General features: G+C 37.4%; 1 pseudogene; it reads right to left on the reverse strand.

Moving 5' to 3' along the window:
- Positions 1-1,561: 1,561 nt before the first annotated feature.
- LOC110287006 (transportin-1 pseudogene) overlaps positions 1,562-25,004 on the reverse strand; it is a 76,635-nt pseudogene continuing 53,192 nt past the window's right edge.

Consider the following 25,004-nt stretch of genomic DNA (forward strand, 5'->3'; position numbering starts at 1 on the left):
GCATTCCCCTGTACTGAGACATAAAAAGTTTGCAAGACCAGTAGGTCTCTCTTTCCACTGATGGCTGACTAGGCCAACTGCTAATACATATGCAGCTAGAGACACGAGCTCTGGGGAGTACTGGTTAGTTCATATTGTTTTTCCACCTATAGGGTTGCAGATCCCTTTAGCTCCTTGGCTACTTTCTCTAGCTCCTCCTTTGGGGGCCCTGTGATCGATCCAATAGCTGACTGTGAGCATCCACTTCTGTGTTTGCTACGCCCCTGCTTAGCCTCACAAGAGACAGCTATATCAGGGTCCTTTCAGCAAAATCTTGCGAGTGTATTCAATGGTGTTAGCGTTTAGAGGCTGATTATGGGATGGAACCCCGGATATGGCAGTCTCTAGATGGTCCATCTTTCGTCTGTGCTCCAAACTGTGTCTCTCTAACTCCTTCCATGGGCGTTTTGTTCCCAATTCTAGAAAGAGGCAAAGTGTCCACACTTTGGTCTTTGTTCTTCTTGAGTTTCATGTGTTTTGTAAATTGTATCTTATATCTTGGTTATTCTAAGTTTCTGGGCTAATACCCACTTATCAGTGAGTACATATCATGTGAGTTCTTTTGTGATTGGGTTACTTCACTCAGGATGATGCCCTCCAGGTCCATCCATTTGCCTAGGAATTTCATAAATTCAATTTTTTTAATAGCTGAGTAGTACTCCATTCTGTAAATGTACCACATTTTCTGTATCCACTCCTCTATTGAGGGACATCTGGGTTATTTCCAGCTTCTGGCTATTATAAATAAGGCAGCTATGAACATAGTGGAGCATGTGTCCTTCTTAGCAGTTGGAACATCTTCTGGATATATGCCCAGAAGAGGTATTGTGGGATCCTCCAGTAGTACTCTGTCCAATTTTCTGAGAAACCCACAGACTGGCTTCCAGAGTGAGTGTACAAGCTTGCAATTCCACCAACAATGGAGGAGTGTTCCTCTTTCTTCACATCCTCGCCAGCATCTGCTGTCACCTGACTTTTTTTTTTTTTCGTTGTTCAAATTTGTTTCCTTTTATTTCCAACTTTTTGGGGGTACCTTAAATTGTAACTTCCAAGAACCTGCTTCTACTAGGGGAGGCAAGCTGACTTTAACTGTTAGTTTTAAGTAGTTCTTCATCAGCATGCAAGACAAGGCCCTGTAAGGTGGGAAATTTATATAAAAACCTTTGATAAAAAACTACCTTTCTGCTGCAGCCTCCCACTCTTAGGTGTCCTTTGCTGTGGACCTGGGATTTTCCTCCTCCTTTTCATTCCCTAGGCATTGTTTAAGTGGTTCTTGTTTTGGTACAATTCCCCATAATATTCCAGAAAATACTGTTCTGTGAGTAGACGGAATAGTTTTTGCTTCTTCACATCCAGTGCAGAGCTGTAATTGGAGACAGATTTCCACCCACAAAGACTCAGACTCCAGATGTTAAAACATTTCCCAACATCGACTTAGTACAGTGATGGCAACACCTCCCTCTCACCCCTCCCAGTAGGGTTGGAATTGTACTGTATTCCCTACTGGTTTACCCTTCCCCCCTGTAAAGGGTAGCATTTTCCCTGGGTGCAGAGGCTCCCATAGTCTCTAAGACTGATGGACCCCTAGTTTTGGGACTGCAGCTTAAGTGTATTAGATTAAATACCATAAAAAGCTGCAAGATGCTCTTTTAAGGGAAGAGGAAACTGGTCAGAGAATCGCCTCCAATTTTCATCCCCAGCTTGGTTTTTAAATCCATGAAGGATCTTACAGAACATGTCTCTGAGATCGTCTTTTGGGTTAATCCATGATGCAACAGCATCACAAAAAATATAAAATCTTGGATTATGCCACTGGGATTCACACTGATCATGGTACAAATTCCATGGAATGCTGAATCATTTTTTCATCATCTCTTAAGTTTCTCAGAGAGATACACCAGAGTCTTATAAACTGCTGTAGCATGGGGGCCACCTCTTGAGGACAAACGTAACCAAGACGACCAATTGTTATTGCTGTGTTCTCCAACAGCGTCTTTGGGGTGTTGGGTCTGTTAATGATCTCCACAAGCTGGTGCAACACCATAGGGATGTAAGGCTGCATCTCCATGCCCACTTTAATTGATATTTCCCCAATCGCTCAGGTGGCATTGTTGCAGACTGAAATAAACTCTGGATTTAGATTGGTTCCCAATATTGGCATGAAATCAGCTATACAAGGCTTAACATGCTGGAAGCACGCTTTAGTCAGGTCACCTAGCAATGCAAAAGAACTCTGCCGAACTTCGGGCATTTTATCCTGCATGCACTGATACATTAGTGTCAGGATGTTACTTCGGGCCACTAGATGCTCAATGTTTCCTCCCAGGCCTTCAGCCAGGCCACTGAGTAAGTCAAGAGCCACAATCATAAAATCTTTATCTGGAGCTTCATACTGTTCTGGTTTGAGCATGGTTTAGCATAGCTTGTGCTAGTGTCTTCTGTACTAGGTTTACACAACGCTGATATACAGGTTCACAATATGGAAGGAAGCCAGACTGCAAGGCTGTGGCAACAGATGAGAGGCACTCAAGCAAAGGGAAAAGATCCTTGTCTTCATCCTTCAGCATGTTCCATTTCTGGATCAAAGGAGGCATTAGCGTCTGAATGTATTCTGACTTGTTTAAGTGATTTCCCACTGAATCTGCCAGTGTCCCTATGGCATCATACAGAATGAGCAGGTTCTTATGCTGGTATTTACTGAAGGCAAAGACAAGGGCAAGGTAAGGGACGAGCTCTGTACAAGCCTCCTCTTCTAATGTCACCTGAATTTTTGATCTTAGCCATTGTGACTGGTGTAAGGTAGAATCTCAGGGTTGTTTTGATTTGCACTTCCCTGATGATTAAGGATGCTGAACATTTTTAAGGTGCTTTTCAGCCATTCGGTATTCCTCAAATGACAATTCTTTGTTTAGCTCTGAGCCCCATTTTTTAATGGGGTTATTTGATTTTCTGGAGTCCACCTTCTTAAGTTTGTGGACTTATATGTATTGGATATTAGTCCCCTATCTGATTTAGGATAGGTAAAGATACTTTCCCAATCTATTGGTAGCCTTTTTATCTTACATGGTGTCTTTTGCCTTACAGAAGCTTTGCAATTTTATGAGGTCCCATTTGTCGATTCTCAATCTTACAGCACAAGCCATTGCTGTTCTATTCAGGAAATTTTTTCCCCTGTGCCCATATCTTCGAGGCTTTCCCCCACTTTCTCCTCTATAATTTTCACTGTCTCTTGTTTTATGTGGAGTTCCTTGATCCACTTAGATTTGACCTTAGTACAAGGAGATAGGAATGAATCAATTCACATTCTTCTACATGATAACATCCAGTTGTGCCAGCACCATTTGTTGAAAATGCTGTCTTACTTCCACTGGATGGTTCTAGCTCCCTGGTCAAAGATCAAGTGACCATGGGTGTGTGGGTTCATAGCTCTGAGTGACTCCAAAAAGAAACTAGAGAGAGCACACACTAGCAGCTTGATAACACACCTAAAAGTTCTAGAATAAAAGGAAGCAAATTCACCCAAGAGGAGTAGATCGCAGGAAATAATCAAACTCAGGGACAAAATCAACCAAGTGGAAACAAGAAGAGCTATTCAAAGAATCAACCAAACGAGGAGCTGGTTCTTTGAGAAAATCAACAAGATAGATAAACCCTTAGCTAGACTCACTAGAGAGCACAGGGACAGCATCTTAATTAACAAAATCAGAAATGAAAAGGAAGACCTAACAACAGATCCTGAAATCCAAAACACCATCAGATCCTTCTACAAAAGGCTATACTCAACAAAACTGGAAAACCTGGATGAAATGGACAAACTTCTAGACAGATACCAGGTACGAAAGTTAAATCAGGATCAGGTTAATGATCTAAACAGTTCTATATCCCCTAAAGAAATAGAAGCAGTCATTAATAGTCTCCTAACCAAAAAAAGCCCAGGACCAGATGGGTTTAGTACAGAGTTCTATCAGACCTTCAAAGAAGATCTAATTCCAGTTCTTCACAAATTATTCCACAAAATAGAAGTAGAAGGTACTATACCCAAGTCATTCTATGAAGCCACAATTACTCTGATACATAAACCACAGAAAGACCCAACAAAGATAGAGAATTTCAGACCAATTTCCCTTATGAATATTGATGCAAAAATACTCAATAAAATTCTCGATAATTGAATCCAAGAACACATCAAAACAATCATCCATCCTGACCAAGTAGGTTTCATTACAGGGATGCAGGGATGGTTTAATATATGGAAATCCATCAACGTAATCCATTATATAAACAAACTCAAAGACAAAAACCACATAATCATCTCTTTAGATGCAGAGAAAGCATTTGACAAAATCCAACACCCATTCATGATAAAAGTCTTGGAAAGATCAGGAATTTAAGGCCCATACCTAAACATTATAAAAGCAATATATAGCAAACCAGTAGACAACATCAAAGTAAATGGTGAGAAGCTGGAAGCAATCCCACTAAAATCAGGGACTAGACAAGGCTGTCCACTCTCTCCATACCTATTCAACATTGTACTTGAAGTCCTAGCCAGAGCAATTCGACAACAAAAGGAGATCAAGGGGATACAAATTGGAAATAAAGAAGTCAAAATATTGCTTTTTGCAGATGATATGATAGTATATATAAGTGACCCTAAAAATTCCACCAGAGAACTCCTAAACCTGATAAACAGTTTCAATGAAGTAGTTGGATATAAAATTAACTCAAACAAGTCAATGGCCTTTCTCTACACAAAGGATAAACAGGCTGAAAAGGAAATTAGGGAAACAACACCCTTCTCAATAGTCACAAATAATATAAAATACCTTGGCATGACTCTTACTAAGGAAGTGAAAGATCTATATGATAAGAACTTCAAGTCTCTGAAGAAAGAAATTAAAGAAGATCTCAGAAGATGGCAAGATCTCCCATGCTCATGGATTGGCAGGATCAATATAGTAAAAATGGCTATCTTGCCAAAAGCAATATACAGATTCAATGCAATCCGCATCAAAATTCCAACTCAATTCTTCAATGAATTAGAAAGAACAATCTGCAAATTCATCTGGAATAACAAAAAACCTAGGATAGCAAAAACTCTTCTCAAGGATAAAAGAACCTCTGGTGGAATCACCATGCCTGACCTAAAGCTGTACTACAGAGCAATTGTGATAAAAACTGCTTGGTACTGGTATAGCAACAGACAAGTAGATTAATGGAATAGAATTGTTAGTCTTTTGAAAATCTTCAAGATTTATACTTTTTCTTATTTGCTTGTTCTGACTGGATCTTTCAAGGTAGCTCAGGTGGTAATATATATTAATAACATAGATATGACTGATAACACATAGATGTTGTGATATCTACATAGTGAACATTTTTGCTGATGCTAGAAAATAGGAACTTTTTGAAATAATTGATATAATATACTTCTTTATTTCCCAAAATTTAGCTTGTCTTGTTTCTCAGTATTGGTCTTCAATTGTTATCCAACCCTAAAGAATTATTCTTCTTAAAGTACACATTTATACTTTATAAATAGATAATTTGGGGGGGTGTTTCGAGACAGGGTTCCTCTATATAGCCCTGGCTGTCCTGGAACTCACTTTGTAGACTAGGCTGGCCTTGAACTCAGAAATCTTCCTGCCTCTGCCTCCCGAGTGCTGGGATTAAAGGCGTGTGCCACCATGCCAGGCTAAATGGTTTCTCAATTTTAAAAAGTATACACTGCTTACTAGTGATGCAGGTAAGGTCCTGCTTTTCAAATGATTACTTGGAATTGTGCACACAGGCATACACACACACACACACACACACACACACACACACACATATAATTTAGCAAAATGATTCATGTGAAATTTTATTTCATTTATTCAATAGTCTCCTTCTTAATTTCTTTTCTTTTCTTTTTTTTTTTTTTCTTTTTTTTTGTTTTTTCGAGACAGGGTTTCTCTGTGTAGCCCTGGCTGTCCTGGAATTCACTCTGTAGACCAGGCTGGCCTCGAACTCAGAAATCTGCCTGCCTCTGCCTCCCGAGTTCTGGGATTAAAGGTGTGCGCCACCACTGCCGGCTCCCCTTCTTAATTTCTAACAGTCTTGATCTTATCAAATATTTGTTGACAATTAAATTTATTTTTAATCTCTTCCAATCCTTGAATCATTTTACATATTGTTACCTAGAGAAAGTTTTAATTCACTTAGGCAGTAAATCATATTGATTTAAAAGTGATGCAAAGATCACTATGCAATCTATACATTTTATTTTAATTTGCATGCATATATATGTATATATGATACATAAATATTAATTTTCAATAAAGTGGCATGAATTATTCTAATTGTTGTTGATAGTGTGTATGCATGTATGTGTATATTTGTGTGTGTGTTTATATATATGTTTGAAGAATACTATCTGCTGGAGTTCTACAAGCATTATTTTAATATTATTTACTTCATAATGTTTTGGGAGAAACAAGACAAAGCAAAATATTTACACTTGTCTTTCTTTATGTTTGATTTTGTTTGTTTGTTTGTTTGTTTGTTTGTTTTGTTTTGTTTTGTTTTTCCAGACATGGTTTTTCTGTGTAGCCCTGGCTGTCCAGGAACTCACTCTCTAGACCAGGCTGGACTCGAACTCAGAAATCTGCTTGCCTCTGCCTCCCACGTGCTGGGATTAAAGGCATGTGCCACCACTGTCTGGCTCCTTTATCTTTGAATATCCAACGTTTCCAAGATAATCCATGATCTCTCTAGGGATTCATTATAAAGCTTACTCTGAGTTCTTCCAGTATTTTGTGCTTATCTGTTTCTGGAAGTCTCTACACCTTTGTTTCCAATGTCTTGATCATTGTTTCAATGCAATGATATACTAATTTAAATATGTCTTGATATTTAGTAAGCAAGGTCTGGTCTTCTAATTATTCACTAAAGCAAATTATTATGGAGTATTTAGATCCAAAGTACTAGTTCAGTGCCAGTTTTGTCCTCTTGGCAATGTGACTTTGGCTAGCTTATCAGATGCTGTTCCTCCGTCTCTTTATCTGAAAACTCACTGTCTTGGTGGTTTCTGTATTGGAGTTTTATAGATAATAAAAGTATCTTCTTACTAAAAGATTATATCTAACAAAGAATTCTTACTAAGCTTTATGTATGTCTTGGTTTTATGCACCTCTTATCCTGTTAGATAGATTTTATGAGTAGCACTTAAGATAATTTATAATTGTTCTCTAAATTTTTAATGAAATTTGACTAGTTTTATATAGAATTTACATTATTTACCTGTGTTTTAAGTTTAGCCTTGCCGGGCGTGGTGGCGCACACCTTTAATCCCAGCACTCGGGAGGCAGAGGCAGGCGGATTTCTGAGTTCGAGGCCAGCCTGGTCTACAAAGTGAGTGCCAGGACAGCCAGGGCTACACAGAGAAACCCTGTCTCGAAAAACCAAAAAAAAAAAAAAAAAAAAAAAAGTTTAGCCTTATCTGGGCAACATTAACCCTTTAGTGGGTTTATTTAATTTTTTCTTTATATATTCTTTATTTTTAATCATTTTAGTTGTTTTATTATTTTTATCTCTCAAAGTCATGCCTTCTCATTATGACACATTCATATAAATATGTCATTCTTCAGTACAACTCTCTCTTAATGAAGATGATACTGGTATTGAAGCTTTCCAGAACATTTCTATAACGTAGCTTTAGAAGCATTCATGAATGGGAAGAGGGGTAATGTTAAATTAATATAAGTAAATCCCTCAATTTACAACTGTAGCATGTGTTTCTCAGAAAACCTGAATGATTCTTAAGTCTCGTGTAGTCAAAAGCAACCCTAAACTTCCTGCTGATAGTTGTTGGTTCTTTTAGATGCTTGAGTGTCTCTTATCAGGGCTAGGATCTAACAACGTGGAAGAGCATTTGGCCTGGAATGTGATAAGGTCTAGATTTTATCTTCATATCCATAAAACATAAAGTAAAATAACAACAATGATAATAACAAAATTTATTGGGAAATTAGAATATAATTCCACTGAAAATTATTTATTTTCATTTTGTGATTTTGAAGGCACTATTTCAGATATTTCCAATTCAATGTCTCAATGTACCTCCAGGATAATAGAAATGTGAGTTGGAGCTTGGAAGAGCATTAACAAGATAATTATCATGATTCTCAGGTGAGAAAAATAGAATATGTGCATAGCTTTTAGTATGTTTCAAAATTCTCCTCAAAAGTACTGCTATATCCTTCCCAAATTGTAATTCATTTTTACTTCTATACAGTCTGCTAAATACTCTCATACTTGGTAATAGTTGAATGTTAGGAGACATTGAACAGTTCTGCATAGGGGTTGATGTAGATTCTGGCTAGCATAGCATTCAGAAAGTCCTTTCAGGTGTTGGGGTGGGAATGAATTAAATTGTTCTAATTAGGTGATTTTTGAAAATACCTACTCTTGTAGTAAAATTCAGCTTTGCTGTAGTTTGTCATTCATAACTCTAGCTAGCTCTCATCAATTCTGTAAAGTCTCCTTTTATATACACCAGGGCAACAGGAGAAACTACTCCATTTTTGGCTTTCTACTTAAAGGGATCAGAGTCATATAATCACACCATGATTTAATAAAAGGCTCCCAGGTGACTTGTAATATGTGTATCAGCAAGAACTTGCACTTGACAGTATTGTATATAAAATATAAGTAAAAGTCCAGGTTAACAGAAGAAAGATAATACCTCTTTTCTCAGATCATTTTGATTCCTTGACCAGCCAGATCATTGACCACAGGTGAAAAAAAAAAAAAAAAAAAAAAACTTTCCTAAAGAGACAAGATCATTCTGCCTTTGTTGCTTATTTGTAGCCCATTTCCCAGTAATTCACCTTGGGACTTATAATTTCTAATCTTCTTTGGAATGCACCTAAGCAGAGAGATATGACTGAGGGATGCTTCCATATCAGTATTTTGTCACAAAACTAATTCACTGGTGGAATGATATGATTTCTGCTTATTGTCAGATAAGAAGTGAAATTTGCAATATAGAAACAAAAGCTTTGAATATATTATAGAGGAACAGATTAGAGTAATTATGCATTTAGATAAAAAATTTAATTATATAGGTGAAAATTGGTTCTGAGCAGGCTATTTATATGAACTATTCAACACATTCACACATTCCATGCCTTTTTATTTTCTTTGTTAAAAATTGAGATGAGATCTTATAGAAGTTACTGACTAAATTACATGTTTTATAATCAATGCAAACTATTCATGTTTGTAGCTATATACATGGACTTTTCTCGACCTCCATCAGAGAGGCTTCTTTTCAGAGATGACAATAAAGACTCAAAACTGGTCAGAGTCCCGAGAATAAAAGACTGAGAGGTCAACACTCAGGACTTTGGTATCAACCCCCTCTCCACTCAGCACCAACGCTCAAAGAACCCCAGGAAAGAGGAGGCAGAAAAATGTGTGGGCCAGATGAAGAATACAATGAAGTATTATGAAACACTGTGCTATAAAACTGTGCCATTGCACTCACATTACTTGTTAAAGTAATTTTTAAGAGTGAAAGCATAGAGTTGAGAGATATAGGAAAATTGGAGGGGTGAAATGGAGTGGGTGTGGTCATGTTTTACTGTGCACGTAGATATCATTTTAGGAATTAAAGCTATTGTAAAAGTATATATAGTGTGTGGTGTGGTGTGTAAACATTTATGCCAGTTGAATGGAGAAGGAATTTTTCTGTTTAGTTTCTTATTCTTCCAGAAGAATAGAACTAGTCATGGAATGGTGGCTTAAGTTCTATTTGATTTAATAGAAAAGGAGACCTTTCATTTCTAAGCATGGGAAGAAATCAGATGTTGACCCAAAGCATGAAAGGTGGGCTCACCATCATAGCATATGTTACCCCTCATTGGAAACTACTTTTCTTAGATTTCTTGTTAGATATGTATTGTGTAGTATCAGATGAAAAAGAATATGTAAGCTGCCAAATGTTAACCATGGCAATATGTGAGTGAGACTAGCCATCTTCTAGTTCCGAAGATGCTATAGTGGGGAAGATGGGCTTGGGCTCCATAGCAATGCACTTTGAAAACCTCTAGCACCATGTCTGTTAATTGTCAAAAAATGTGAGATGATAAAGACTCCTATCTCCACCTAATAAAACTGGCTACATTCGGAATTAAATATACATGTCTCACTTCCAGGAAGAAAGACAAAGATAAGAATGAAGAGTAAGAACCTAGAATGTCATTGAGTCAAGGAAGAAAACAAAACCCAGTTTCCTGAAGAATTAAAATCAGGTAAATGGTGAATAAGGAACAAATCTTTACATTGGGCAGTGGTAATGGGGTTGAATGGAACAGTACTGGTAGAGGTAGGGTGTGTGGATCTAGAATGTGATGGGTCTGTGAAACTGGGACATGATTCATAAAAATCATAGACTTACTTATGACACATAAGTTAGATGAGGAACTAAAATTCAATTTGTCAGAAAAACTTCATCTATTCAGAAATTATACTTCTTTATTGCACAAGTATAAAATAACAGATGATTACAAACCCATTTCTTTTTTTCACAATTTTTTATTAGATATTTTCTTCATTTACATTTCAAATGCTGCTCTGAAAGTCCCCTATACTCTCCCCTCACCACAATCCCCTACCCACCTACTCCCACTTCTTGGCCCTGGCGTACCCCTGTACTGGGGCATATAAAGTTTCCAAGACCAAGGGCCCTCTCTTCCCAATGATGGCCGACTAGGTCATCTTCTGCTACATATGCAGCTAGAGACATAAGCTCTGGGGGTACTGGTTAGTTCATATTGTTGTTCCACCTATAGGGTTGCAGACCCCTTTAGCTCCTTGGGTACTTTCTCTAGCTCCTCCATTGGGGGGCCCTGTGTTCCATCCAATAGATGACCATGAGCATCCACTTCTGTATTTACCAGGCATTGGCGTAGCCTCATAAGAGACAGCTATGCCAGGGTCCTGTCAGCCAAATCTTGCTGGCATGTGCAATAGTGTCTGCATACAAACCCATTTCTATGAATTTAAAACAGCCCGATTCAGTGGGGACATACCCACTGAAGTGCAGTGTCCCATTAACCTACAAAGTAAAGAGCTGATATTTGATTGTGGCAAGGTTACCAAGAATGAAAATGTTCCTGTGAATTTGTCCTTTGTATTATATTAGATTCTTTTTCCCCCTATAACTTCTCTTACAAATGATCCTGCTGAGAATCCCTGTTGTAATTTTCAATGTGTCCATTTGCAAAAATGCTTAAAGGGCTTTAGGCTTTATAATAAAGTTCGACCATTATGCTACATAAACTCTCTCATTTCCAGAATGATTTTCAGTAACTCTTATAAACAATTTCTTGAATAAAACTTAAGCCCATATTTTTTTCTGAGAGATCTATCTAGTCTATTGGGATCAGATGCCATCTTAAAGGACCTAACCTAGGGTTGAATTCAAGTTAACTAACAGGCTGATTCCTAGTGCCAGTTTTCAGGTTATTCCATGACAAAACCTGTTTCTCCAGGTTATTTATTCCTCAACAAATCGGCACCTCTAAGTTATAAGCCTGCCTCTGACACTTCACTTCCTAACAACCACCAATCAGGAGGAAAGCAGAAGTTAAGTTTCCAGTTTGGCTCCCAGCACCAGGCAATTATGCTAAAGGCCATAATGGCCCCCCAATCAGATTTGTGCCAGGCTAGATACCCCCTTCTTGTCTCTATAAATGCTTGCCTAAAACTAGGCTCAGGGCTCTATCTTCCTGCTGGGTCAGGGTTGGCAGGGAGCCCAAGCTGTAGCTTGAATAAAGAAACCTTAATGTGATTACATTGGAATGGGCTCCTTGGTGTTTTCTGGGGAGTTCATGAGTGTTTCCTGACACTAGAGTACCCTCCAATAAAACCAGAGCTATCTTAGTCTATTTTGCTTTTCGTAGAGTTGTATCAGCTTATAACGGCACACACCAACTGAATTTATGCCCATTTGTTCTTGAAAAGTTCTTAGGTTTATTCATAATACGAATGATTCAGCACTCATTTTGTAAAAAGAACTGACCAGAGCCATTTATAGGAGGTGCTCAGCCAAGTAAGTGAGGATGTCAGCAGGTAGCAATCATGACAGCATTCAACTTCTCTCATAAAGATTACACACACTTCTACCCACTGGGCATCCCACTGACCTGGTGCATTCTCAAACCAGTATTCTTAATTGAGTTAGGATTTGCACTTGTAAATTTTTGTTACCCAATAACTCACAAAGATTTTTCTCCTTAGTTTTACTGCATAATTAGTTAAAATGTTCTAAACAGTTCTGTGCACTTCAAATTGAATATACAAACTTTCAGATAGCTTTAATGATATGAATAATAGGAATCACTAAAGCTAAACTCTACATACATTGGGATAGAAGAAAAACAATGGGCTTCCTTATTTACCTAAAAGACAGGTTCATTTTAAATAATACAAATGTTTTTCATATTCCACCAACAGGTTATGATAGAAAATGACTTTGCCCTGGTAAGTAAAGTACACAAAATTCGGGGCCTTGGTATTTCAACTGATACAAAGTAGTAATGTCTGGACCTTATAAACTATACATAGTCATATAATTGATAAATATGTTATGATTGCTGCCTCAATGAAGCTCAATAAGTAGATGTGTTGATCATAATAACCATCTTCCTAGCCAGGCGTGGTGGCGCATGCCCTTAATCCCAGTAGAGGCAGAGGCAGGCAGATTTCTGAGTTCAAGGCCAGCCTAGTCTACAAAATGTGTGCCAGGACAGCCAGGGCTATACAGAGAAACCCTGTCTAGACAAAATTAAAAATAAAACAAGACAAAACAACAACAACAAAAAACATCTTCCTGATGATTCCCCCACATGCAGAAGGGAGCATGGCTCTTGCACCTTTTTTGAAGCACCCAAGAATTTTCTGTCTATTGACTCCATTTCACCTGATAAAACATCTCATTTTTTTATGTACTACTTAAAAACATACTGTTCCAGTTTTAAATTAACATATTATTTGAGTATAATATAAATCTGTCTTTGGATTTAGTTTTTTGTTTGTTTGTTTGTTTTTGTTTTTTTGTTTGTTTGTTTGTTTGTTTTTTTGATAGCTCACACTGCTGTAGTCTGAATATCTGAGTCTCCTTAAGATCCATATGTGATGATCATAAGGGTTATTACCAATCATGAATAAGTTTAGAACTTTGATACAAGAAGATGAAAAGCTTGCTTGTTTGTTCTACTATGTGACCACATGGTTATAGTGAGCTGTGACTTCTCCAGTTCTCATATACAGTAATACAATAATTTAATCAAGTATTCTGTTCATTTGAAACATCTTCAGAACTTAAAATACAGTAAGTCATACTTGAATACACAGTAAAATTAATGAAAAATACACTGTCATAAATGCAATTAATTTTTATTATTAATTATTTTATATTACAAAATGTCAGGATATCACTCCACCTTTTGAAGGTAAAGACATGCACAGTATATCTATGGAATTTCTTTTCCTCTTTATGTATTATATAGTTGTGATTTAAAATTATCCCAGAATTTGATCACTAATAAAATATTTAGCTCACTTCGTTAAAAAAAAAGTTAAATCCATGAAATCACCAGAAGTGAGATTACAGGTTAAATAGGTCTCAATACACTTAATTTAGCTAAAGCCACAATTGGTAGGAGGTTTATGGACTGCCGATTCAGCTTTTCCTTGCTTGATTCTATCAACAGGACATCATTGTACCAGGATCCCCAAATTACATTAGTCTGGAGTATAGGACTCACAGGTAGAGTTCTAAAGATTTGCCATTACAGACAATCTGAGCTTAAATGATTTTAAAAACAAGTAGTTAGCATGAAAACATAAAATATTTTTAGATATATGTGCCTATTTTTTACATAAAATGTGTAATTATCATGTATAATAGAGCTTTAATTATGATAATCACAGTTGGTTCAAAAGGTATCCTCCCAGGATTTTCATATTTTACATGAATTTTAAAGTGCTTCTGAGGATGAAGTTCATGATGATCTTAACAGTTTTGTTGAAGGACAACATTGTTAAACAGGCTAGCAGTCTCATACTTTAGTGCCCTTGATTTATTACTGTTGTGTGTAGTAGGCCATCAAGGAACAACAGAAAACCTTAGAATGCAATTCCACCAAGCCAGCTGCAATGAATCCTGCAAGGCACAGTAGGAGCAGTAGGCAGTGTCTGGGGAGCTCAGAATCCACTTGTGCTAATACCTTTCCTCCTTTGGATAAGACACATGAGTATTTATAGCTTAAAATTGGCCATGTTGAAGATATTACACCACAAAGGTCTGCAGCACAACAAATAAACTCAGTCCACTTTCATCTTTCCATATTCCTCTAGAGAGCTGGCTCTTAAAGATTTATGGGAACGCTGGTAGATACAAATTATGAGTAAGAAGTTTCTAATAAATTTTCAAGTATGTTTTATTTAGACCTATACTCTATTGAAATGTCATTCTTATCTAGAATTGTGATGAATGACTTGAATAAGGCCATGAGAATGAGCCACAATCAATAGCAATAACACTGCCCGTGCTTTAGGCATCAGACTATAGATTATGTATTAATTTAACCACTGAATCCGTTCTTGGTTTTTCTCTGTATTCAATATGTGGCTGATCAGAAGTTTTGAAGGTCAGAAAAAAAGGTCTTCTACTTAAAGAGCCTGTATATGAAGGGGGATGGGCGACAGGTGCTGGGAAGAGAAGGGAAAAGGTTATGAGTGCAGGAGGGCCGGAGTTTAAATCTTCAACACTCAAATAGCAGCAAGCTATCCCCACATGTGACTATGCCTCAATAATCTGTGAGGAAGAGACAGGAGGGAACTGCAGCTTGTTGGCCTGCCAGCCAAGCAGAAATGTCACTTCATGTCTGTAGAGAGACCCCATGTTAAAACATCAAATTAAGAGACTTCATTCATGTCTGTAAAAAGAGCCGATGTTCAAACATCAAGTAAAGAGCCAAAGAAGAGGACATCAGTTTCTCTGAATTCCGCATGTGCATGCATAGTTAAACATACATACATACACACATGCACACACACACACACACACACACACAAACCAGCATCATCTATACACACAAAGTAGCCAGCTAGCTAAGTAAATAAATAAATAATACATACATACATACATACATACATACATACCTGCATACATACATATGTACATACATAAGAGACAAATACCAAACTCAGAATACTTTTAAGGTACAAATACAGAGAAATGCTCAGGTTAATTTAGGCATGTTAAAAAAGGCTCCCAATGGAGAAGCTAGAGAAAGTACCCAAGGAGCTAAAGGGATCTGCAACCCTATTGTTGGAACAACATGATGTACTAACCAGAACCCTGGAGCCCTTGTCTCTAGCTGCATATGTATCGAAAGATGGCCTAGTCGGCCATCACTGGAAAGAGAGGCCCATTGGACTTGCAAACTTTATATGCCCCAATATAGGGGAATGCCAGGGCCAAAAGAATGGGAATGGGTGGGTAGGGAAGTGGGGGGCGCTATGGGGGACTTTTGGGATAGCATTGGAAATGTAACTGAGGAAAATATGTAATAAAAATTAAAAAAATTAAAAAAAAGAATAAATCTTAGAAAAAAAAAAAAAAGAGATCTATACCAGATCTCTTTGAGTGTTTCTTGGATGTGTGGAGGAGGTAGGATCTCACTGCTGAATATCATTTTGGAATTTTACTTGAAGAAATATTGTATATTAAATCATCATCAACAACAGAAAGACTATTGATATCAAGGATTCTCAATTTAATACTAGATATTTAATTTTCTTTTTAATTAATTAATTTTTTATTTACTTTATATCCCGATAGCAGCTTCCCCTCCCTGCTCTCCTCCCAGGCCCTCTCTTCCCCCCCCCCCAACCCCATTTCTCCTGCTTCTCTTTCTCAAAAAAGGAGAGGCCTTCCATGGGTATCAAGTTGCAATAGGGCGAGAAACATCTTTTATTGAGGCTAGATAAGGCTTAGTAGAAAGAGATCCAAAGGCAGACAATGTAGTCATAGACTGAGACAGCCCCTGCACCCACTTTAGGAGTTTCACATGAAGACTCAGCTACACAACTGTTACACAGGACCTAGGTCTGTGCCATGCTTGTTCTCTGGTTGACAGTTCAGTTTCTATGAGCCTCTATGGACCCAGGGTAGTAGGAATGAGGGGGAGCGAGCTAGCTATGACAACTAGTAATGGGGAATACAGAGCATGAACTGATCTCCTGTAGACTTCCAATGCAAGACTTCCAATGGAGGGACTGGGAAACTAACCTAGCCACAAACCTTAAGCTCACAAATTGTCCTGCCTACAAGATGTGCAGGGGTAATGATGGAAAAGAATTTGAGGAAAGGACCAAAGAGTAACTGGCCCAGATTGAGACCCATGTAATGAGAGGAAGCCCACCCTGACACTATTAATGATATTCTGCTATATTTGTAGACAGGAGTCTAGCATAACTGTCAACAAAGTGGCTTCATCCAGCAACTTATAGAAACAGATGCAGAGACTTAAAACCAAACATTAAGCAGAGCTTAGGGAATCCTGCAGAAGAGGGGAAGGGATTGGAGGAACCAGAGGGATTGTGAAATAAAAGAACTGTTTTCAACATAATTTTCCAATGTAGGTAAAAATATGCAAACAACACAAAGGATAAATCTGTCTGATAAACAATATAGTCTATTTCAAACAGAAAATGTTATCACCCATTGAGCGGTTCCTAAGAAGAAATATCAGACATGCTACATAGAATATTACCATGGCCATTCTGATCACTGTATAATGAATTTTAAAACCAGCTAAATGGATTGAAGAACATGATTTTGAGGGCTAAATGGGAAGGTTACTCAAAGAAATAAATTCTCAATTAAAAATAATGAGCACTGCATTTTCAAATACTTACCCAGACTTCATCGTATTTAATCCTATCAAATACCCTCTCAGGATGGAAATGGCTTTATTATCTTAATGCACATAACTCTCAAGCATGTTATTTAACTAATCATAGTTTGAAGACTCAGGCAAAAGAAAGATGGGTATAAAATTGATCATAATCATTCCACCTCAAACTTACAATTGCTTCCTGTTATGAGATTTCTTTCATTCTCTCTTTTTCTTTTTCTTTTTCTTTCTCTTTCTCTTTCTCTCTTTCTCTCTCTCTCTCTCTCTCTCTCTCTCTCTCTCTCTCTCTCTCTCTCTCTCTCTCTCTCTCTCTCTCTCTCTCTCTCTCTCTCTCTCTCAGAATTCCTTCAGCCAGAATTGAAGTGCATTCATTACTCAGCTATAGTTATGAACACAGTGAAATGTACCATGATCCTGAGTGGTTTGTCCTAACAGTAGAGTTCTCTGACCTTGTGATATATACGGTGGGTTCAAAACTGTGGGATTTTTTTTTTTGACATTTTATCACAGATCTCTTTCCTTTCCATGAAATGCATAGGAAAAATGTAAGAAGTGTCTTTCTGAGTGCTTTATAGGCAAATAGGTTTCTAAGAGTTTATAGTGACAAGGGGATGAGCCTGTAAGAGTTACTGAGCATTATTTCAGGAAAGGGAGCCAAGAAGAGGGGAAAAAAGTGACTCTTAAGTATGGATAACAATAAATCACTGGGGGAACTGGAGTTAATAAATCAGAAAAGAATCAGATAGGAAGGAATGCTTAACAGGTAGAAAGACTGAAGATTGTGGTCACATTAAGAGGTTTGAGTTTACACAATTGGCTACAGTTCAAAGTGATAAAAAGGGCAGTTGATTCCAGGTACATGAGTGTGCATATATGTGTCACATGTGATCCTGTATGTGTTTGTGTGTGTGTGTTTGTGTATGCAAGTATATGTGTCACATGTGTGTATGTGTTTATGTATGCATGTATGTGTCACATATATGTGTGCTTGTGCATGCAAGTATGTCATATGTGAGTGTGTGAGCATGCACATATACATATGTGAACATGCATGTTCGTGTGTGTGTGTGTCTGTATGTGTATGCTCTCAAGCATGCAAATGCTTGAACTTCTTTTTAAAAGAACCTTTCTCTGAGTTCTGAAGTCCACTTTTTTTTGTGGAGATTCTAATGGCTAACAAGTTGCCTATGGTTCTTTGCCAACTAATAGATGGAGAGCTTTCTTCCTTTAAAAAGAAAAATCATCTGAGCAGCTGTGCCTTCTCCTCAGCTCTGAGAACTGGCTGAGAGGTCAGCCTGGAAAACAGCCAAGGTTCCTGTGTTAGCTGATTCAGCTGAAGTAATGTAGGTGGGCCTTCACACACAACAGGGAATCTGAGAGCAAAATTATCTTAGCAGTGAAACTGTAAATAAACCAGCACTCTCTGCAGGAGCCTGGCAAGTGTACCAGCTGCCTCCAGCTCATCTCTCTCTCTACTCCCTGTAATTATGACCTGCAACCTCAAACTGTGACTCAATAAACACTTCCTACCTTAAACTGCTTCTGTCAAGTATTTCATCACAGCAATTTGAAAGACAACTAATACACTTGACTGTTGTAATCAATGTTAAATAAGGATACTATATTAACCAAAGAGAAGGAAGGGGGAAAACCTGCTTTTTAAATTTCTTATGACAAACCTGAAAATTAGAGCTTTCCCAAAACTTCCTCAGATGAGCAATGATATTAACCTGTTTTTGGTAAATTTAGAATTCCTCACATTAGTGTGGTAATAGCAATAAGTGTCCACACATATTAACCTACTTCTTTGTGCTCAGCACCTTGCCAGAGGTTTAGAAAACACAGACAGCACAGGAAACATAGGTAGTGTCCTAACAATCTACTAGGGACAAAGTATCAGGAAGAGGGTGGTGAGGGTCAGAAAAACAAGGTAAGAGTGCAGTCTATATACACACACAGCAGTAAATGAACTCAGCAGGTGGTATTTGTAAATGTACATGTGATATATGCGTGTATATACACATACACACATATATGCATATATATGTAACAAAATTACTTAAAGCTAAGAGGCAACCCATTTGATGAGTCGGAGACACAGGAGGAATTAAAGGGAGGAGGGGGAAATAGTCCTCATTTATAAAATACACAAAAATATTAAATTATTTATAAAAAGAATAAAACTATCCCAAAAATGCTAACATTTACTCTCCACAGTAGCCTGTCCCATAGGTTACCTACTAGTACTTCTCCCAATATGAACGCTTTGGGTGACTGTGCTTGGGAGTCTGATTTTCCCCGAGTGGAACCAAATCACTTTCCTATTTGCCTCCTACTGCCTAACGGACATAGAACAATTTTCCCACAAGTTGACACCAAAAACAAAAATGAAAATTGCAGTAGGGAGCCACTGGACTGTAAAATGCAGTAAACTCGTAAATGGTTACTCCAGAGCGGTGCTTAAGGCTGTGGAGGATTGCTTACTACAAGATACATTGTAAGTGGTCTGAGATCCGTGAAATCTCCTTTGCTGGGTATGACCTTTAGCAAGTACAGAAGATGGGAGAAAGATGCTTACCAACGCTGACCCACCTATAGGGCACTTTCTATTAACTCTCTGTGGTCCTCAGTACAGGGTAAAGTTCCAAAGCCTAAGTACTTAAACATCAAAGTTTCCTGTTTGCGAGTCAGAATTTTGAAGGGGTCATGAGAGAATCTTGTGAACAATTAACCACAGGGTTTCAGTCATGTTTAGCAAATATTTGGTGATTAGGGGTCTTTAATATACTTTATAACATCTAAACGCAGCAAGCCACATGAAACTGCAACCAAGTCCTTTGACACGCGTGTAATTATTTATGTGCAGAGAATGGGGAGCAATACGGAAAGCCGGGCTACTCAGGTGGGACTCATGGAGCAAAGCCACGGTTTTCATGATGCTTTTGGTTAATGATGTGTCAGGAAGTGTAGCAGCTCCCGCGTGCATGTCCCTCACTGGAGGTTTTCCTGTTATCAGTTCGGAAGCTTATGTTACAGAGAATGTCTCATCTACAAAGTCACCAGTATTTGGTCTTAGTTTTCTTGGTATTAACGTTTTGTGCTTTGTTTTGTTTTTATTTTTATTTTTAAAAAGTTTCTGCACCGTATATTTTGATTGCTTTTGTCTCCTTCAACTCCTCCCAAATTGTCTGCACTCCCTACCCACCTAATATCATGTCCTCTCGCTCTCTATCTCAAAACAGACAAACTACAATAAAAACAAAAAGACAAAACACAAATGTTAAAACAAAACAAAAGGAAGGTAAAAGCCCATAACAACCAACCAACCAGTCATAGAGTTCCTTTTGTGTTGGCCAGAACCTCTGCGGTGGAGAGTGATTGGTATGCCCAGTGGAGAAGTCAGCCCTGCTGTAAGAGAAGCACCAAGTGTGTGGACAATGTTACTGTAAGATATTATGACAGTCTGATGATGGAGGGCAAAGGAAAGAGGGCAGAAGAGATTGACACTGTCATTGGTAACATTCCTATTTCTTCATTGTCTCAGGTTTCGCACGGCTAAAAAACCTGGCCACAATCAGATCTGGGTCAAGGTCTGACGGCAGAGGCACTGTCCGTTTCATCATGCCTCACTTCAGAAACACCTCTGTAGGGATACTGCCTCCTGTGCCTTTATGGACATCCTTTCCCCCTATAGCTCTACACAGTGAAGTGAAATGTGCTGTGGGATGCTTTCATTGTTAACACAACAACCCTAATCAGAGCAGGATCATGCCTCATTTAAAAAAAAAAAAAAAAAAAAAAAAAGGCCAGTGAGCCACTGTCTATACCGAAGTCAGTCCAAAGAGTCTCAATGAGGGGCAGACAAGGACTCTGTTGGTGTGAATGCCACCTCTTTTCTTTTGCTGTGTGTCTCCTTGTATAGTTCTCTCACTGTGGAACTTCACTCTTGGGTACCAGACAGTCCCTGAATGCCACTGCCTACTTAAGATTTGAGCTTCCACATTACACATGCTTTATTTTTTTTCTTCCCAAAATATAAATAGATTTCCCCCACAAATTATACAGCAGGAATTCTTTTCAGTTGCCTTAAAGAAAGACAGTTATTTTCATCCAGCAAAGTAATGCGAACACTATGAGCGTGCAATATGGCACCCGATTTTTAACAATCATGTTGCTTTACCACAGCGGTGAGAAATAGGCTGCTGTCATTTTTCTCGTTCTCAGCCTCTATGTTATAATAGCAGCGGTGTTATCTTGAAGCTATATGAAAGAAAATTGCCACTTCTGCGGATCACGGAGTAAAGGTAAAACAAATGAGAAACCAGTGCCAATTACATGCGACATGTGCTCCTGTTCACTTAAGGACAGATTTGTTGTGTTTATAGAGGTGAACAGCACATCTTTTCTCTAAGGAGAGCCTTGCATTTCTTCTGTCTCATATATAAAATTTCAGTAGACAAGTCCCTATGTTAGCATACGCCCTCCTCCCTCATAATGAAAACAAAAACATAAAACCTAACTTTTATTGTGCAATGGAAAATCGACATTCTAATCTACATCATCATCATCACCATCAAATCTTCTTTTACAGTCCAGTCGCCATCCTCTCCTTGTCCACCCCCAGACAGCTCCCCATCCCATCCCTCCTCTCCCATCTCCAAGGGAATATCCTGACCCCACCAGACCTCCCCACTCCCTGGGTCCTTGAGTCTCTTGAGGGAGGGTTAGGTGTGTCTTCCCTCACTGAGGCCAGATCCAACAGTCCTCTGCTGCATATGTGTCAGGTGCCTGCTATTCTTATTGTAATTTTGACAGCTTTAGAAATCTTTGTTTACAAACCTGAATTGACAGACAACAAGGAAAGCCAATTATCATCTGCTGCAAAACACTTAAATTCTTCCTAAGGAACTATGTGTCTTCTTATTTTTTGAAGCAGATTTTAATTCTAGTTAATGCTGGGATAAAAGAGAAAGTCCAGAGTTTTTGCATCCTATTGGTCTCAGAACATGTTCACATACCAAGACATCATATTTCAAGTCCATTTTGCTTGCGTGGGTTTCACTACTTGGCATTGAGATTGTTAAATAAAGAAGGAAACACTTTGATATATTCATTAATTTTTCTAATTTTGATAAAATATGCATAATGGTAATATAGAAAAATTTACCATGTTAAATTCTAAACATATAATCTAAAGTTTATAGTATATCTATTTCCTTTTTAAAATTACAATACATATCCTAAAATGATGGTTAAGCAGTATAATGAATAATGATAATCAGCATCATTGACATGTTTTGATGAAAATTACAATTTTATCCTAAATTATCATTGCTTTGCATATTTGTATATCATTTCAGTGTCTCGCTTGACAGAAACCAATTGTATTCCATACCTGTTTCTACACTATAGAAACATGCTACTTTGAAATTTTGGCTATATATGGACATGCAACTAGAAAATAAGTATTTCAATTGTTGCTTAAAATAATTGTGGATTTTTCATGTAGCCTATAAGGTTTTAAAAAAGAATGAGTACACAAAAGATACATAGCATCATATTACAACATAACAGGATTTAAATAGTTCAGGCATTATGATCAGAAACTAATAAACAGAAATAATGAAACCGAAACCTCTTGTACAAAAGGATGCCATCATTCAACTGAAGAACCCACCTACAGAATAAAAAGTCTTTACTAGCTAGACATTAGAGGAATGGTGTCTAGAATATATCTGATAGGGTTAGTATCATAATATATCTGGTAGATGAAATAAAAATGGCTGAGAAACATTTTTTTAAATGCTCAACATCATTAGTTATCAATGGAATAATTATTAAAACTGCTTTGGAATTTTATCTCATTCCAATGATAATGACCAACATAAAAGAAAACACACACACACACACAAAGCAAAACAACAAAAACTGCTATACTGATGTAGGAAAATGGAAAGAAACTCCATAATCTCCTCTAAGCTATGGAGTGCTCAAACGTGTATAGTCACTACAGTCATTATGGAGATCATTACAGAAATTCCTCAAAGATCTACAACTAGATCTACCAAGTAATTGAGTTATGCCGCTTATTTTAATAGGATTTTTGCTGTGATAAAACACCAAGCTACAACATAAAATAAAGGAATGTGGAAGAAACAAGATTATACTGATCTGGAGGCTTCATCCCTATTGCCTAGGTTTTCAAAGTGCTGGAAGATGCTACACAGATTTCTAGAAAAAAAAAAAATCATCAGTCTTACCCAACAGTGAATCTTGCTGACATAACAATGAGTAGCCTGGGAAGACAAGCCCACTAATGAAATAGTGGCATGAGTGCCCTGGCAGCAACCAAGCACTTTACTATTTTACATAAGTCCACAGCACAAGTTGAAACCCATATCTGGTACCAATTTAAGGGCCAGGAACCTATAACAAGATAGATCATTGACAGTAGAGTATACTACTACTACTGTTACTACTACTACTACTACCATTTTTCAAAATGGACATAGTATTAAGCTGACTCTTAATGACATCATTGTATCCAAAGATCAGTAAATATATCAAAATAAGGGATAGTGAATTATGGCTGGGCAAGAGATGTAAAGAGACACAGTGAGAACAGGGCATTCTGATACAATGGCTATTAAATCAATTGTATATAGTGTTAAGATAAGTCTCATCTAAACCTGTGGGGTTAACTATGGCACATCAACACTGTGAAATAGAAATGCAAATATTGTGAAACTATATTTTTTTTAAAAAATTACTTCTACATCTGTCTGTCAAGTTATATTAAACATTTTTCTTTCATAAAGACTGAATGCACAATTATTTAATTAAAAATAAAGTGGCTAGCATTATTTCCAAGTGGTAAACATCAACCTTGATTGTCATTGTTGCTGCCATAGTTTAAATAAGAAATTTTTGAAGAGTAAATTTTTGCATTATTCCATGTCTCTTCATATTCTATGGTGCTTACTGATTCTATCAGTATTACTAGCTCCAGAGTACTTGAGAACCCCTTCACCTGCAGCCTATTGCCATTGGGATAGAATTTACAAAGATTATAATCTTTCCATTTCCCACAGAGCATCTGAGGAGTTAGGTTCCCTTCCCTATGCTCCTGCACATTACTGTTTTGTAGAAAAAAAACAGAACAAAATATATGTATTATGGACCCTAACATCTATCACAGATAGGTAAGTCCTGGTGAGCAGTCATTATGAAGAATATCTTAAACATAAGTACATAACAGAACTAAATTCACAGAATTTAAAAATCAAGCAAATTAAAATATCAGGCACTTACAATATATCATGGGAAATTCTTAAAACTTTTTAAGGGCAATGGCATGCCTGCTGATCACTTTCTCTACTCTGATCTGATTTTCTGGGTAGCTCTGGTGAGAGTTGGTGGGCATTTGTAGAAAAAAAAACAAGTTGGTAATTATCATGAATATATGATCTCAGAAACCAAAGTATACTAGGAATAAGCTCTTTCCACAAATAATTTCTGAATTTAAGAGTACTTCAGTTAAACATTACGTTCAACTACTCCTTGTTGATGAATAATCATGATAGTAGATTTTGTTAAATCTCGTTTTCTAGCCCTAAAGCATTTTAACATGCATGATCTCTTTCAGGAACTGAATTTCCCACAGTTTTAGGAACAGGAGCTCTAACTCATCAAAATGAGATAATTTACCTAATATATTGAATAGGTGTCAGGTTTGGGCTTTAGGCCATGGCTCTTAGAGACCCAGCTAATGATCTTTTCATATAATGGTATTTCCATTCTTAAAAAGAAAATTTAGCATTTTGAAAGGATGTTTATATTTCAAGTTCTGAGTTCACTGGTAATTTAGCAACCTAAAAATGTCATTAAGAGTAATGGGGAAATTGGAATTGTAATAAGTACAGTGAATTAATTTTGCAGCTTAAGCCTAACTCAGAATGCCCAGTCATTACTGAAAAAAGCTTAAACAACTTC

The sequence above is a fragment of the Mus caroli genome, unplaced genomic scaffold (genome assembly GCF_978045245.1).
Source record: "Mus caroli unplaced genomic scaffold, Mus_caroli_1 scaffold_1, whole genome shotgun sequence".
In the NCBI taxonomy this organism is placed as follows: domain Eukaryota; kingdom Metazoa; phylum Chordata; class Mammalia; order Rodentia; family Muridae; genus Mus; species Mus caroli.